This window comes from Anguilla rostrata, chromosome 11, assembly GCF_018555375.3.
Source record: "Anguilla rostrata isolate EN2019 chromosome 11, ASM1855537v3, whole genome shotgun sequence".
NCBI classification, from domain to species: Eukaryota; Metazoa; Chordata; class Actinopteri; order Anguilliformes; family Anguillidae; genus Anguilla; species Anguilla rostrata.
Window position 1 is genome coordinate 31,340,696 of NC_057943.1, and position 4,524 is coordinate 31,345,219.

General features: G+C 42.2%; 1 long non-coding RNA gene across 1 annotated transcript; it reads right to left on the reverse strand.

Moving 5' to 3' along the window:
- LOC135234602 (uncharacterized) lies at positions 1–4,235 on the reverse strand. The gene is made up of 3 exons (XR_010324144.1): positions 3,788–4,235; positions 2,938–3,106; positions 1–2,354 (listed from the first exon to the last, which is right to left on the reverse strand). It is a non-coding gene; the product is annotated as an uncharacterized LOC135234602 (long non-coding RNA).
- Between the last annotated feature and the right edge of the window lie 289 nt (positions 4,236–4,524).

The window sequence follows — 4,524 nt, forward strand, 5'->3', positions numbered from 1 at the left end:
TCTCTCTCGTGCACACACACATCGTACCCAAGTAAGCACACACACATACACCCTAGGCATGAAAGCATGCATGCATGTATGCACCCAACCCAAGCAAGCATGTATACGCATGCACACACCTATGCACATACGCATGGACACACACAAACACACACTTAGACACGTGCATACATACACATTCACAAACATACACATGGCATCTGAAAGCCCACAAAGTAATGAATGTGTACAGACACAGACTGTGTGTATGGTACATTCAGTAGTTTTGAGCTTGGTGTTGGGGTTGGTGGTTCTAAAGAGTGTAATCCCCTCATCTGTAATGTGTTACACTGATGTGTTCAGTCAACATTAAAAACTCCCTCTCGGGGCTGCTGGGTAGCTCACTAGGTAAAAGCACCGCTTGCGGTGCATGAGGGAGCAGCACGGTCTCAGATCGAATCTGACCCGTGCCACTGCCAACTGACCAGCAGCCCTGCAGAGGGAGCACACAGTTTGCTTTAGGGGAAGTCGGTGGGGATAGCAGTGTTCATTTCTCAAGCAACCCCTGTTGGCCAACCAGACACCCAGGGCTTGCTCTCTGCACGCGCGTATGACTGGGTCTCCTCCTGCCCTGCGTGTGTCCGGCTTGTGGCTTTGGTGTGAAAAGGAGCATCTGGCTGACACCACATGATTTGGAGGAGAACTGTGACTCTTCACTCTCCTGAGCTGGCAGCAGGGGACATATATGAGCATGCTTGTACATAGTTTGCGAATTGGATTCCAAATTCATGTGGAAATGGAGATGCCAAATTTTTTAAAAATTGTTTAAGCAATTTGAGAACCTCTAACAACCATGCAGGGGGTGTGCATCTCAGCTTAAATCCACCAGATCCAATTAAAGGCAGTGCAGCTGCTGCTCATTAGGATATGCCATTATGGCTCTAGTTCAGTTGAGTTCAAAGGTCTCATGGTCTAAATCCCAACTAAGATAATTACAGTAGACCTTTAATATCCTGTGTTTTTGTTTCCAGTGAAACTCTGTCACAACAAAAGTTGTCAAACAATGCTAGCCATATGTGAGAGGTGGAGCAGTCCCAATGATGCACATACAATTCTAAAGATCTTTCAATACAGATTTTATGTCACACTTGAGATGTGTTATTGGCATTACTTTGAATAGATATTTGGTGGTGGACGTGAAGTCGATACATCCCTTTATGATGATTTATGGATATTTTAACTATTTTAATCCCCTTTACAGTGCCTTTAAATTGGAGGTGAATACAGATTACAGAGGTGGCATGTGTGGGTTTTTGAAACCTGCAACTTTCTGGTTAAGGCAGGGGTGTGAAATTCCAGTCTTGGAGGATTGTATCGCCTGCAGGTTCAAGTCCAGTCCTGGAGGGCCTCAGTGTCTGCAGGCTTAACTCCGGTCCTGGAGGGCCGCAGTGTCTGCAGGTTTAACTCCAGTCCTGGAGGGCTGCAGTGTCTGAGCTTTAACTCCAGTCCTGGAGTGCCGCAGTGTCTGCAGGTTTAACTCCAGTCCTTGAGGGCTGGGGTGTCTGCAGATGTACTTCCAATTCTAGTGGGCCGGGGTGTCTGCAGATGTACTTCCAATTCTAGTGGGCCGGAGTGCCTGCAGTTTGTTTGTGGTTTCCTTTCAATCAGAAGCCAATTAAGGCTTTGGGAACAAGGAGTGTGGATTCTTTAGATAAACAATGACTTAAATGAATCACTGGTGCTGAAATTCACTAAAAAACTCAGAGGCATTTTAGACCTCTTAGATTTCTGCTCTAGAAGCCAAGTGTACTTTCTTAGTAGTCAGTTGTAATTTTGAGTTTGCAGCTTCATTAAATAACTGTTGTGGTTATTTTATGCTTTGTGTTACTAATTTATTGCACATTTCTTTAGGGGGAACTTACATTATTTTGTAATTTGACATAATTATTGCAGACTCAGTTTCTGTTTTGCTAATTAGTTGGCTGTGTTTCCATGGCAGTTTGCTTATAGCTTCCATAGCAGTACAGCAGCAGCCTGTCCTGATGATGACTCACTCAGACTAAGTGAAGGGATTCTGCAGTATGACATGTAATTGGCCTTAACATCGCCCAGAAATGGAAGGGTTTCACTCGCCAGGGTCTGTCTGAGCACCTCCATTGGTTTATCGGGCACCGCCAACTCCATCTCTTGAAATGCACATTAAGTCCTTTTGTCCAACTTGTGTCTGCAGAAGACTTGCCAACGGCAACGTAATAAAATGTCTGACATCACATGCTTCGGAGGAGAACACATGCTTGTCTGCACTCTCTCGAATCGATAACGAAGGTTGCGATGAACATCGCAGCGCAAGAAGGATTGGGTGCCGGTGCCTTAACCTGGAGAGAAAAAGGAGAAAGAGATTAAAAGAGGAAAAAGGTGCTTTCTCCTGTCTCACATTAACACCTTTATTCTATGAGCAGGGCTTCAAAATACTGAGCCACCATAATGTCAGTCTACAGACATTGTGGTTACTGAGCCAAAATCAATACCATGAAATAGGGTTGCCAAAATTTGCAAATAAATGTTTGTAAAGAAGCTAGAGGTGTCCTTCAGGTCATGTGCATCATTACTATCAGTTGTGATCTCTGTGGTAACAATGCATGCAACCCAAAGCCCACAAATGTATCTTGTGTGTTCACAGGTTACAGGCTCAAGATATGACACAATACATCCTACCATACATCCTACCATGCCTCTTCTGCAACTGTACTTTCAACCAGATTGCCATGCAGTGAATACACAATGTAGATCATGGTTGGGGATGCACTTTGGAGGTGCTTGTCTTATAGTATTGGTTGGCCTATAGACTGTTTTACAGATTAACTACACAGGCATTTTTTAATCCAAAGTCAACGACTGTCTGTCATCATGTTCACAGGATCACATCACAAAGTCATGCATTACCCTCAGAGAAATCACCTGGAAGACATTAGGACTGGGCTTTGCCTGCTTGGCCCAGCATGATGCCTTCAGTAAGGCAGTTGGTCATATCGAAGTCTGCCACAATGGAGAGGTTTTGAAACCAAAGCCAGATCCTGGGGATGAAGACCTACATGCACCAGCTCCACCAGGTGAAGGACTGCACTTCCTGGAGAGGAGTCGGGTACAGATGTGAGACAGACGTTGTGCTTGAGTACCTTCTCCAGCTAACCAAGCTGCGCACATGATGAAGTATGATTACATACTGTATAACTGCAGTTAGGTCTACTGCGGTTAGTACTGTATTCATGTAAACATGGAAATATAGTTTGGAGTGCGAAAAACTGGTTAAAGTTTGTTATTTTATGTTAAGAGATTTCTTTTTACTCAGTTTGGTGCTGATGCATTACACTTTAAATATATTTTAATTCTATAAACCTGTGTGGTCCATAATTGTTTTCATGTGCAATTTAAAATATATGCATACGCTTGTCATTTATATCAGACAGCAAAAGACTGACATTTAATAAAAGTAAATAAAAGTAATTTAAATTTCAAATTAAAATTTAAACACGTAACCATGTAGGCCAAAAAAGTGGCACTAGTTTACATAATTTAATTGTCATTTTAATATTTAATTACAATATGATAATTAAATACAATATAGTATGGTAATTATTTTAATGACAAAAAAAGAGCCAGGCAATAAGAACAGTGGCTGATACATTACAAAATGTACCTGCTACTTTCACTACTACACCAGCCAAATTAAAAAAAAAAATTTTTAATAGATTTTTAAAAATAGAACAGTACCTTCAAATGCCATGGGAGATCATTTGTACAAACTTACCAGCCACAGTCCAAATCTTCCTGCATTTAGCTGGTGCCTAGTATTAATTTTCAACAATAGTACGCTTGTAAATATATTTATGTTTTGTCTGAGAAAACATTCAACAAGGTCTCTGGGCAGTTTTTATGGGCAGTTTGCTCTGCTCTTTCTTCCTGTCCCCCTGCTTTCTCCTGTATTCTCTTCTCCTGCTTCTCACTCTCTTCCCTGAGAAACAGCAGCTCTCCGTTTCTCCTCTTTTGAGTGAGCATTTCCCCTTATCAGATTTCTGCTGGGCTCCAGAGAGCAGTGCTCCTGGCTAAGCTTCTGGGGACTGGCTGAGTGCTGTGCTGGTCCTGCTGCAGGCGTCTAACACCCTGCCTGTTGGCTATGCTGGAGGCTGAGAAGCCCTCTGGCCCACCTGATGTAAAAAGGTTGACGGGAGTAACAGAAGCCTTCTCTCCTATTGGCTCATCTGTCCCTGCCCTTGAAACCTTTTTTTATTTTTAAACTCCTATCAAATAGATCAGAATAAAACAGGATGATTAAAAAACTTAATGCACATCATATTATCAGAACTCTGTGATATGCTTTGTAATGTATAGCAGTGGCTCCCAAACTTTTAAAACCCAAGGCACCTCCGTAAATAATTTACATTTCCACGGCATCCCTAAAATGAAACATGCGGATTGCAATACCTTATTCACATTTTTTCCTCCAAGGAGTCTTCCGCTTTTTATATTTGTTAATAATTTCCATAA